Source organism: Ctenocephalides felis, unplaced genomic scaffold (genome assembly GCF_003426905.1).
Source record: "Ctenocephalides felis isolate EL2017-DRISC unplaced genomic scaffold, ASM342690v1 CF-g0.4_SCAFFOLD_01492, whole genome shotgun sequence".
Taxonomy (NCBI): Eukaryota; Metazoa; Arthropoda; class Insecta; order Siphonaptera; family Pulicidae; genus Ctenocephalides; species Ctenocephalides felis.
The window spans coordinates 26,762,921-26,776,541 of NW_020537646.1; the positions used below are offsets into that span (position 1 = coordinate 26,762,921).

At 30.8% G+C, this 13,621-nt stretch overlaps 1 pseudogene; it reads right to left on the bottom strand.

Moving 5' to 3' along the window:
• Positions 1-611: 611 nt before the first annotated feature.
• On the bottom strand, positions 612-1,785 carry LOC113369867 (annotated as a pseudogene).
• Between the last annotated feature and the right edge of the window lie 11,836 nt (positions 1,786-13,621).

The following is a 13,621-nucleotide window of genomic DNA, read 5'->3' on the forward strand; positions in this document are numbered from 1 at the left end:
ATATATATGCATTTTTAACGGCAATCAAAATATACGACGTGGCTTTTATAGATGGCAACCCAAATGGGTGTCCCATCGTTATGTGATTAATTCATTATAACAATTTCACCAGAGCCAGCAATGGCTATTTACACCTGAAAACATACTGCTCTCAACATTTACTCAAGTAAATACTGATGTCACTACTGCGTGACATTAGGCTGTCCGAGGCGAGTACCTAACCTGGAATCTCTGATTTAAAGTTCATAGCTCTAACCACTATTGAAATTGAAATAAAAATAAAAATGTGTAAAAAAAGAATGTGGCTTAATGCCCTAGGGAGTTAATGGTATAATTAACTTATTGTAGGATAAGTTATAGCAATTGATATAAAAACTGGGTTTTTTTTGCATATCTTTGTGTCTTCCGAACATTTTGGCATACCCTAGAAAAAATGAATGCATATTTGTGTATGGAAGCAGGGCCGGCTTTAACACTACCAGCGCCCTGGGCGAGATTTCTACGGCGCCCTTCACCTGCAATTCAAACCTATTTGGAAAAAAGAAAAACATCTAATGAAATAACCGTTTATTAAAAAAAAATATTATAAAAGATAACCATTAATAGAACCACTAATAGAATTTTACTTTTCTGGCCTTTCTATCAGCAAACTCTTTTATAAGGTTGTCGAAGTCGATGTTTTCAGCAATTTTGTTCTCAATTGACACAGTTGCTAAGTTTGTCAATCTAGATTGCGAAATCGCTGATCGAAGATAGGTTTTTATTAGCTTCAGCTTTGAAAAGCTCCCCACTAGCAACCGTTACAGGTATAGTTAATAAAATTCGCAATGATATCCATACATTTGGATACAGTTCTTATAAGTTGAAATCGTTGATAAAATTTATAACAAAAATGGGAGTAACCACATTTTTATCAGGTGGGATGCCAGACTTATAAGTTCATCACATCACATACAACCATCTATGTCTGATTTAGAGTCTACAGTTAATTTTAATTGGAGATCACTACAGAGCTTGAGAAGGTCGCGTTTTTCTGGAATCTGTTTAATATTGTACAAAAAAGACCAATATTCCGAGTACTCATTTAACTGTTCGAACCTTTCATTGATTGAAATTAATGTTGTCCAAAAGACAGTTGAAAAATTCAACCTCAAAATTTTTTTCTGGAGAAGTTATAGGGTCATCGCGTGCAATTTCACCAGCTTGACGCTCAATTTCTAGTTCTTCAGCCAACTCCTTCGCAGTTAAAATAGCGCTTTTAAAGCCCGTATTTCTGTAGTCTTCCAAAAAATTGCCGCATTTTTTCAACATTTGTGTACATTTACCAAGATCCATATCTGTTGACTGTGGAGATTTACTTACAACATTTATTTGATGAAGTATGTCATACCAAACAACCAATGAAACTATGAAGCTGAAATCTTTTAGTTGTTCGGCTAGAATAGTAGCTTCATGAGACATTTGAACTTCAGTTTTCTGAGTTTCAAGAGCCAAAGTAATCAAAGCATCATGGATAGTACTAATTTGATAACGGACTACTGTAACACTACTTATTCTTGCTTCCCAACGAGTGTCACTGTGCTTTTTTATAGTATATAGTCCCAAGTGATCGGTTAGAATTTTCCATCGATGAACAGAAGCTGAGTGGTCTGAAATATCACCCTTCATAGCTAATCGCAAGTGCTCCTGCATGACTAGATGAAATTTGGCTAGTATTTGTACAAAGCCTAAGAACTTTCCGTTATTTGGCGTATATAGTTTGTCAGAAGTGCCTCTGAACGCCATATTGTTTTCGGCTAAATAAAGTGTGATATGCACCAATCTAGACAAAACATTATTCCATCGTTTTTTCTATTTTTAATCGTAGTTCAGCTTCGATCCATGAAAAAGTAAAACTTCTTATGAAAAGTGCTATTTTCATGATTTTTTAATATTTCAGACAAGTATTTCCAGTTGTTATACCCTTGAGATACTAAGTTCGACGTTGAGCTACTATCAAATAGTCTACAACAAAAACAATAAACTCGATCCTTAGAAACAGAGTAAATTAACCAACGGCGCTGAATTGTTTCATTGTTTGTAAGAATTTTTGTGAACTGAGAATTAGAGAAATGTCGGCCTGCATCATTCTACGGATAATCAATGCGAGTTTGCACTGGGCCACTAGTAATTATGTGATTAATGATTTTGCCATTTCGAGTGACTGGCCAAGTGGCCAAGTTCGCTATCCCATGCGAATGAGCTGAGTTTGTTACGCTTCGCTACAATAACGCTTTTTTTTACCAAAACGTTAAAAGGACAATGTGTTTTGACAACAGACAAAAAAACGCTTAATTGAGGGAATTTACGAGACGACTAAGCAGACCTCGAACTATGAGCATCAGCCGAGGGGCGCCTGCAGCGCCCCTTTTTGCCGGCGCCCGGGGCGGTCGCCCACCTCGCCCTACCCTAAAGCCGGCACTGTATGGAAGTGTGTAGTATGTACGTATGGATGGATACAGTTTCTCGTCAATCTTTTTTTGGGAGGACAAATTAATTGATTTCAATAATTCAAAAAAATCGATTTGAATTCATAGGGAGGAGTGCTAATTAATTTTTGGAAAAGGCAGATTCAATAATAAATACAAGATTCTCGTACCAACATTTCTAATTTTTTGCATTATTTTGCAAATTATTTTTTTGCATATGTTTGTGTCTTCCGAAAATTTTGGAATGCCTTAGAAAAAATGAATGCATATTTGTGTATGTAAGTGTGTAGTACGTACGTATGAACGTACACAGTTTTTCGTCAATCTTTTTGAGAAGACAGATTAATCGATTTCAATAATCGATTTGAATGTATCAGGAGGCGTGCTGATTAGTTTTTCGAAAAGGCAGATTCAATAATAAATACAAGATTTTTGTACCAACATTTATAATTTTTGAAGTTCACTAATGAGGTTCACACAATTATCCTATACATTTTCGACTTTTATTGAAATGAAAAAATTAAATAATCTGATACATCTACTTGTTCTTACCTCAGGCTGCATGAATGTCAGCATTTCTTCGCAAAATTGCAAAGAGTCAAGTTTTTCACACACACTCACACACTTTGTTTTACGCGAAATTATGTAAAATTGATTTATTACTTTACTTTTAGCACTTTAGTTTTAATACTCAATTAATTTACGCGAATTTTATTACCTACTAGACTCACTTCTATTTTAAAAACTTGTTTTATCAGGCTGAAATAAATTTGTATATTAGTGAAGGATACGGTCACAAATTATATAAATTATTATATATATATATATATATATATATATTATATAAATAGTTAATTATTAAGTTGTTTAACATTTTCTAACTATAACCTAATTTGCGGTTTAACTTATCTATTGGACGTTATCAATTTACACTCTATATTAATACAATTTATTGATAACTTTGCAAAAGCAATTTAGAAAGAAATAAAAACATAAATTAACGTCATCGAAGCGATTTCACAAAAACTTTAGTAAATGGTGTATGTGTATGAAATTATGTCTATTTGCAAATTGATGTAACTTCCCGATTAGTAAAAAATACCAGATTAGGAAATTTGTAAACATGTGAAACTTTTCGATTAAAAAATGACAGGAAGCAAAGAAAGTCAACAGAACTCGAAAAATATTGATAAATTATTTTTGTGAATCCACAACGAGACGTGTGACCGTACCCTTAGCAATCATGCCTAAGAGTAAAAATGCACTGACCTTTGTTTAAAATCACCGATTCTTCTGGAACATCCCGATTACCAATTTGTTGTCTGAAGAATAAAGAAAACAATGAGAATTTTCTAATATTTTATGAAATAATGGTTTGTCATAAAAAATCAATGCCTTACCTCGTGATTTCCAGAAGAGAGCTGAACAGGAACCAGGAACCAAGAACGGAAAACCGGTAACAAGACACTACCACTGCACTAAAATACTATAAAGGCCATTATAAAACACTGAAACTATATAAACACTGAAAAAACGATAAAATTCTGATTAAAAAAATCGCCCAAAAATAAAAAAAAACACTTAACACAAACAACACTTTTTTGTCCGCAAAACTACCGAAAATGTTCAATTACACTTATTTCACTATCACTACTATATTTTCCTTGTACTTGGAATGGTTTCAATTCCTTAGTTTTGTGTAGTAACATCTACATCCTTTGATTATGTGTATTTTTCATGATATTTAGTTGTCTTGTTGTTTTAGTGATTTGTTTACTCAGTTTTTGAAATGTCTTTATGGACCTCTGTTCTCTGAATTGAATTTCTGCAGAATATAAATATATAAATTAAAACAAAAAACATTTTATGAAATATATTATTTGTATATACATAAATATATAAATCGACCCGTGTCGAAAATCAGACATTTCCGGATAATTTGCAAAGGTAATACGAAATTTTTTACCGCATGCCCATTGGTATGTGATAAATGAATCCATTCATAAATACCTAGTTACATTTAAAAATACCTCTATCCATAATGTCCATATTAGGTTGATAATTTGCAATATTTTTACTACAATATTGAATTTATCACCAGTTGTATTTAATATACTAATTTTAAGTAATTGTAAGTCGATTCTGAAGGTTGCGCAAGAGACGTACCGGAGTACGTTTTCGTCGTGCACCTGTACGTGCAGATATATTAGCACGAATCTGATTGGACGATTTGACACTAGGTGGACGAATCTATTATTTATGATAAGGGGAGGTCACATAGATTTGATCACAAGGTCACAAAAAGGTCACAAAAATCGTATGAAATTAACAATTATTCAGACTTTTACAACACATTTGAAGGAATGTCAAAGAGGGCGAATCCAATATTTGCGCTTTAGGGGAGGCCATATCAAAATATTCTAAATTTATATGAACAAATTGCATGAAATTTACTATTATTCAGATTTTTGTAACTTGTAACTTGATCGAATTCCAAGTAGGATGTAACCACTATTTTACATATATCTAACTTTTTATAATAAATTTTATGGAAACATTTGAAGTGCACTTAGGTGGTGTTTTTGTTATAGAAGTTTACAAATATTCATAATAAATTTCCTGTATATTTTTATATCTGATTATTATAGTAGCTACCAATTTAATTTACATTAACAGTATTTAGTTTTCAATTATATATATAACATTTTTATTATAAACCCATGCATTTTATTATTTTAACTAGGTTAAGTGGCATTTTGCTTTAGGCCATAATTTGCCATAAATTAATATAATGCTTTGTAATTGATTATTCATACATGTCGGAAAGTTTATGCAACTTGCCTTTAGGCAAAATATTCCTCATTTTGGTAAATTTTTTTTAAATATAATAAGATAAGTCTTATAATATGAGCCCCTTGAACTAATGTTTCAAGTATCAATGTCGGCTAATTAGTGCATATTTTTTCTTACATTTATATATTCACCGAATAAATGCGATATTAATCTAGATTTTGGAAAACTGCTAATAGTGTTTCTTTGCTGTTACATATATATATTTTCCATTTTAATTGTATTTATTTATAGAAGTAGAAACTAATTTTGGAAATGTAAAATAATAATGTATCATATCTCATATAATGCGAACTGTAACAGGAACGAGTTTTACAATTTGATCTTGTTTTTGAAAGTAAATAATAAAACTCGTAAATTATTTTTAATTGCTAATTAACTCGTTACTTATTTGTATACGATTATTTGTAATCAAACATCTTAGTGATATATTTAAATGTACAATAATAAAAATATTCAAAATATTGTTTTTTCAAACATCAATTTGTGGGAAATAAAAAGCAAGTTGTAATTGACGTTGCGAATAATTAAATAGAAGAATTTCTTCGCAAAGTATTTGAGCATCAAATATATGAATATTTTTAATATTGTTGTTTTGAATAGCAATCCGAACTTAAGAATCTTATAAGCAGTTGTGCTAATTGGACTTAATACTAGTTTTACAAATGACAACCTAATTGTTCTATCTCTGTGTGATGAATTATTATTACAATTTCTGTAATAGGGCAGATATTTATTCATGCAGAAATACCGGATCAGAGCTATTTTCGTTTCGTTCAAAAAAAATTGCTATCAGTATTTCCAAGTAAACCGTTGTCACTACTACTTGACGGGTGCCATAAAATGTCACCCAATCTTAGCTGCAAAAGTTGATATAAGAATTAAGGGCTTGGTATTCGATGTCTGGTTCTCTGTGTGATAAATTATTATTACTTTTTTTGAAATGAGACGAATATTTAATGATGCAGGGTTGCTTTTACTTGGAAACATTACAGCACATATATTTTAAGTGAAAACTACTGTCACTACTGCTTGACAACAGTCTCCAAGCGGGATCGAACCCGGGACTTCTGAATTCAGGTCAAGTCAGATCTTCATACGAGGGAGCCCACAATAATGAATATGTATATAAATAGTTTTAACCATAATATAAACGATATCCAGGACTTAACGAGTATATACCATAAAATGTGACGCAAAATTAAAAGGGCTTGGTATTCCATGCCTGGTTTTTCCATTTAATAATAACACTAATATTATGCAATCTAGACTTTAGAGCAGGACCCATAAGTTATTGCCCTAATTTTGAATTTGACTTAAAACCATATTTAATACTAGTTGGTTCTACAGATGGCAACCCAAAAAGTAATGCTATTTCTGTGTGATAAATTATTATTATTATTACAATTTCTATAATAGGACGAATATTTAATATTGCAGCAATGCTGGATCAGGGCTATTTTCGCTTAGAATCATTTTTATTTATATTTCCAAGTGAAAACCGTTGTCGCTACTGCTTGACAACAGGCTGCTCGATGCGGGATCGAACCCGGGACCTCTGATTCAGATCCAATCTAGCAACGTGCGAGGAAGCCTATATTTATGAATATGTATATAAACCATCATATAAACGATATTCAGGATTTTAAGTGTATATACCATAAAATGTCACGCAATCTTAGCTCCACAAGTTGACAAAAAAATTGAAAGGGCTTGTGGGCTTGGTATTCCATGTCTGGTTCTCCCATTTAATAATAACATTCTAGCGTTATGAAAGACAAACATCGGACAGGTTTGATAACAATGGTCGCGTAAATATCATAATTTCCTGATTGCTATTATTACAAGCGTTGACAGAAAGCCGTGCATTGTATGCAAATTTCAATCGTTCGCCGAGTCAAGTTTGAACGCAAAAGTCGAGAGCTGAACCGCTAGTTGTATGTAACCGACATTAAACAAACGCCACAGTTAATCAACAGATATCTCCGCAGTCGTTAGGCAAATATGTTAATCATTTATTTTCATATGCGGTAATTGCGCACCAATTAACCGCTGTAATTTATGCGGTGCGGTTTTACCTCGTGACATTTTAATCAGCGCCGCGCAGAATTCCAGGCGCGAGTGGCGTCAACTTTCGACCGCCGGGCGGTCGGCGTATCGCGATGGTTGAACTTTGTGATCGTTTATTAACCACACAAGTGAATGAATTATTCGATTTAGAGTTGAAACGTTTTAAAATTATTTGTAATGAAAGAAGGTAGGAAAATAATATATAATGTAAATATTAATAATTTATTATTCATTTGTATAGAAGTATCGTATATGGAGTTGCTGTGTATCCTGTTTACAGAAGTGCCACTAAATCGTTAATATTATATATTATTAATTTATTAAAAACTAAAGTAACTGAGTCAATAAGTATATGTAGCAGGATGACGCTAACACAAAATTCAGATATTAAATTTATATTTTTTTAAATATATAATCTGGAATACTGCATAGTAAATAATTAAATTTTATATTAATAATCTAAATTATTAATACTTTATAAATTATAATGAACAATTTAACATATCTACGGATATGGATGAGGAGACATAAAACATACATTTTGTTTGCAATGTGATATCGATAGATCCAATTAACCGGTTAATAACTTTGCAACTTAGTAAAGTATTGTTCAGCTTATTGCATAGTCTATTAGATGTTAATGTAGAATCGAAGACGAAATTATCTAGTTTCCAATCTCGTAAAAGCAAACTTGCAAAAAGTTAAAATAAACAAGCAGGGTCTCTTTCAATAATTCATAAAGCAAAATTAGAACTACAATATTAAACGCGACAGTAACATTCAAATTTAGTTGATGATGAAACTAAGAAAATGGTAATATTTTTTCAAATTTAGATAGCCCAGCTGAATAGGGATCGGGAATTGCGGTTTGATTTAGTTGAAACGGAGCTAAGTAAAAAATAGATATAAATTATAATAGAAAAAAAGGAAAATGGGGAGTCAGTGTCTTGAAAATGTCTTATTTATCTAAGAAATTCAATGGTTAAATTTGTTTTTAGTAGAAGGTACAAAAAAAAAAACTGCATGCGGGCGCTAAAGATCTCTGGACGAGCATCTGGACTTTTATTTAAAAGAGCTTAAAAATCAAAGACAATCTCATTTTATAAACTTTTCACAAAAAATAAAAATTTTTGAAGTAAAAACTCTTTCATGAAACAAGGCCATAGACAATATTCAGATCGAGTATTTGTGCAATGATTATTAAAATTAATTAAAAGCAATCAGAAAAAGGAGTATCATATGCTGTTATGATTAAATACACTGTGAATTAAACACTACACATGTGTACATGTACTTTCACATGTATACCTACCCGCACATAAATATTTGGGCTAAAAATTGTAAATTTTATATTAGTGATTACTAATTTAGGTAAGGTTTATTTTTTGATTCAAATTTACACAATGATGGTTATTATACTAAAAGTTGTTGAGCTATATTAAACTTAAATAATTAAAATGCAAAAGAAGAAACAAAATGTTAAGACTTTGGTGATATTTTTTTATCTATAGGATGTTCCTTATAGGTTCAATATATCAAATATATCATATACCCTCTTATAGGTTCAACTATATCAAACTAATAAGCCATTTTTTAGTTTAGGGTGATGAAATATACCACTGAAGAGATGTAGAAATCATCGTGTAAGATTTCTTATTAACAAAGAATGGAGCATCAGCAATCGTACTGAGAGTCTTAGATTTGAACTCTCACATTTGTAGAATAGTGTCAAATTTGTTCTACCATCCACTAAAAAAATCTATAAGCTAACGAATTATGCCAATTGAGAGCTAGTTCACGTAATCAAAAATTATAAAATCATTGTTTAATAATTTCATAATTCAACTACAGTGATTACAAATAAGACTATAGAATACTAAAACGACGTGAATCTATTTACAATATAATGGCGACATATCGATGCCATTATAATAACCTTTTCCTGAATGGTTTTAACAAGCAATTTACAACGTACCTTAGCCATTTGTTATTTAGTATACACGTACATTCTAGTCTACTCAAATATCTAGTCTACTCAATAATCACAATATTTCTGCTCAACTACAGATGACCTTTATAACCTAACTAACCTTACTTTCTTTGATGTTGCATGCCGCCATGCTGAGCTACCAGCATCATCATTTAATGTCGCTCACAGGTGGCAGTGCTGACAGCCAAAATGGCCACCACAGCAAACGCAAAACTTCGTATCAAATGGAAGCCGCGAAAACCAAAACAATCAAAAAATCACTGAACATTGCCGACGTGGAAACAACGACGAAAAAAGAAGCTGGTTAAAAAATAAATAAGCAAATACGCAGAGGCGTTAGCAAAGTGAACTATGAGGAAATATGTGAATTGTAATAGAATTCATAGCATGGTAATAGTATATTATGTACTGATCCTGAGGCAGTTCAAGTGTAATATAATTTTTTATACTATAGTTTACAATTAAGTATTTGACGTAAACAATAACAGTTTCAAATATGACTTGTACATATTAAAAATTTAAACTGTGTAACAAGAAATATCTATATTAGTTGGGTGGTTATCTTGCAGAAACAACAATGATATTAAAATTATCTACTAAATCTATTAGATAAATAGGTTGGTAAATAATAAGTTATTTATAATTAAAAACAGACGAATAAAAAATATGTTAACGTTATAATTATTGTTGTTAAGTTCATTGCTAATATGAGTTTAATTAGATATGAAATATATCTAAAATAGATTAAATTATTTTCATTTATTTAATAATTGTGCATTTTATGTAATTATACACGTTTTTATAAGTCTTAAATATATTAACACAATTAACATTTTTTTCATAAATATGAGATACAGGCGTTAATGAATATAATGACATAGTATTCATTAATTGATTGAAAAAAAATGTAATTAGTTTAGTAGCATTATTAGTATTGTAAAGATTTAATTTCTGAAGAAATTATTAACAAAAATTTAGTAAGCACTGACAGAGGTTATGTATAACAGATTAAGTATATTTACTAGTTTATATGTTTCTCAATATGTAATGAAAATATCTGTAATTAGTTGAACTCTTTAGGATTATTTACTTCCTTTACTTTCACTATATCCAATTTGCTAATTTTGTGACTTTTTGATATTTGAAGTTATTCTGAATCAATTGACACCAAAGTGGAAAAAGTGTGTGCGTTTGTGAATGTCAGCCAAAATTTGGCAGTTCATCGTTAACGTTCTCAAAAATGGCTGTACCGATTTAAAAAATCTATAAGCCAACTTATTGACCTCGAGAAGGATTTGCGTTGATTAGTTTTGCGAGACGATCGGACTAACCGTTTCTTCAGAATTAGCCGAAAAGTGCAAAATAACTTTTCGGTTAAACATTTTGCAAACATCAGTTTGAAGTCATGCCAACTCTAAGTAATTAATTGTTGATTTTTTATGATGATAATTAAACTTTGCATAGTGATATCGCCTATGTTTGAATCAAACATCCTAAAATATTTCCAAATTTCAAAATTTTACTGTCATAATTTTTAAAGTTGCTAAACTCAACTCCCATTGAATAAGTGGATTATTTATATATTTCGGGAAGTCGAGTAAAGGAAAATACCACTAACAACTAGTTTTTTGTGTATTTTAAGTTATCATAAATTAATTGCGTATTGTATAAATTTAAAAATTTGCATGTTGGATAAAGTTTTACCTTCGTGAAGTAAATTTTTATAATCATCAGCAGATGGCTTTGATGAGTATGCCCCTCATGGTATTAATTGCTCAATAGCTCGTCAATTAAAAACAATTTTATAATATGTAGAATCTAAATTTTAGATAGGTTAAAATAGACTTAAAAAAATATATTTATAGTGTCACCAATGAAAACGCCATCCATATGATGATCATATTGCTGATCAATAGAATCAGCAGTTGATGTTGTCATTGAATTCGTAAATATGTGTAATATTATATTACTAGTATATACTTTATGTTATCATATTGATCATTAATGCTTAAATCAAGATGAATAATTTCCGAAGAGAACATGCTAGTATGCGCCTCTGATTTCAACTGCACGTCAGCGAAGTTAAGTGAAGGATCTGCAAATACGCATACTGCGATTCCTACATATCAGCACATACAGATCTGTTATAATACGAGTAAAAGCCCATGGTGTGTGGCAGTTATACTGCCTCCGCCTCTCTGACAAATGATTTATAACTTGCACGCCGTTGTCAGGTTACTCGCGTTTGCCAGTAGCGCAAACAGAATATAGAATATTTATACTTGATATATAGGTACAAATTAGTGAGAAAATCACGGCACACGCCTATATATACAAGTCAAAAATCTAAAATTTAATTGATAAAAAACTTGCAAATATGTTTCCAAAACTATTTCTGGCAACGCTGCCACCAAAAACTATTCAACTATGAGTCAGATTCTGCTGTAAAAGAGACTAATGTACTGGCAAGGCTATGTTACGTATCGTTTTGCATATATGATGATACTAAAAACTGCCAAACTGATACGTAATTGCTGTGTAGTCTGTTTTTTACACACAAAATGTAACTTCACTTATAGGTTACAGTGCCACATCACAAAGATGCACTTATGATAAGATTCTTTTATTGACGTTTGTGCGATTTTTAGATTTGACTTTTTATAATAGCAACCAAATAGCATTTTGATAGTTTTAGGTACCACTTTATATGAAAAACACTACGTTTTCACATTTATATTTCCTGGTGAAAAGTAATTTTAATACTGACATCAGCCTGCCCGAAGCAGTATCAAAACAGTCCTCTAATTCTCTCTAAAGCAGTATCAAAACAGTCCTCTAACGAAATCGGAAAGAACTCATCTATGTTTAGTGCACATATTTTAAAAAACGTTACAGATGTAAAGTGAATCTATGAATTGCCTTCCGCTTTAAAATTATTAATAGTCACTAAAATTACTTGATGTAAAATATCGCATTATGATCGATAAAGACATTGGCTATGCTACTCCAAAGCTTAACTTTTGGACAGTTTTTTGGAACAATATAAGCGCCTTTGAACTTGATTTTAAATAAATACGACTAAAATTTATATTTTTCATGCAGAGGTAGCTGTTTACAAAGATTCGTAATTTTAAGCTGGCTATATGTAGCAAGTAACAAATTTGTACCTTTAAGCTTATTTTTAGCATATCAACCTGAGATGTAACCTACATTCTTGATGTGTAGTTGTTTAGAAATGATAAATATTAATAACAAACCGCTTGATCTACAAGATTATCAGCTTCGAAAGCAATATTTTTGTGCCACAACTACCCAACATGGTACATATTTGGTACATAAGTCAACTATTTTAAGCATCTTTTATATAGTAAATTCTACAAATGTATGAGAGTTGTTCTGGTTTCTGCATCTAATAAAATTACAATTATAGTTCATCTAACAATAATGAATATTTTTTTGGATGTATGTTTTATAGCAATATAGTGCTATTGCCTATTTAAATCCGTTTCTAAATAAATAAAGCTTGATGAAATAACTTTTTAGGCCATGGTCGTTCGTAATTATAAGCTAGCTTTGTAGCAAAAAAGCTAGGTTGCAAGTACGCGTTTAAATCTTTAAGCCAATTTGTAACATATTATCTAGAATTACAATATAGATGTACTGTGATACCCCGCATAACTTATTTTGTAAATCAGTAATATTTATAGTATTTACATATTTACATTACATATTGCTATTAGTTTACATTTACATATTAACTACATTACATTGCATTACATATTTACTAGTAGTTTACAGTATTATAGAAATAATATATGTCTTAATTATATGTGAAATATATCTTATTTGCTATGCTATGACCACATTTCAAACTACTGAACAAATTAATTTAATTTTTATATATATGTATAGAAAAACGCGTTTCGCATAGCGAACTTTTGCCCAAAAAACTTTCTTTCGGAAGAAATTAAGTATGTAATGCGGGTATCAGTGTATAGTTGTTTAAAAATAATAAACCCCAATAATGCGCGTGATTTAGAAAAGACAATGAATGTTAGACCGTCTGAACTACAAGATTGGCAGAGCAAAGGCCATATTTCTTGGTCAAAGTATAAAATATTTTATATATTATTGCTTATTAAGCGTGAATACTATAATACATAAGATACCTTATTTTTCTCAGTGAATAATTGATTGATTCATTGACCTTGAAAAATTATCTTTAAATCTTATTAAAAATTAT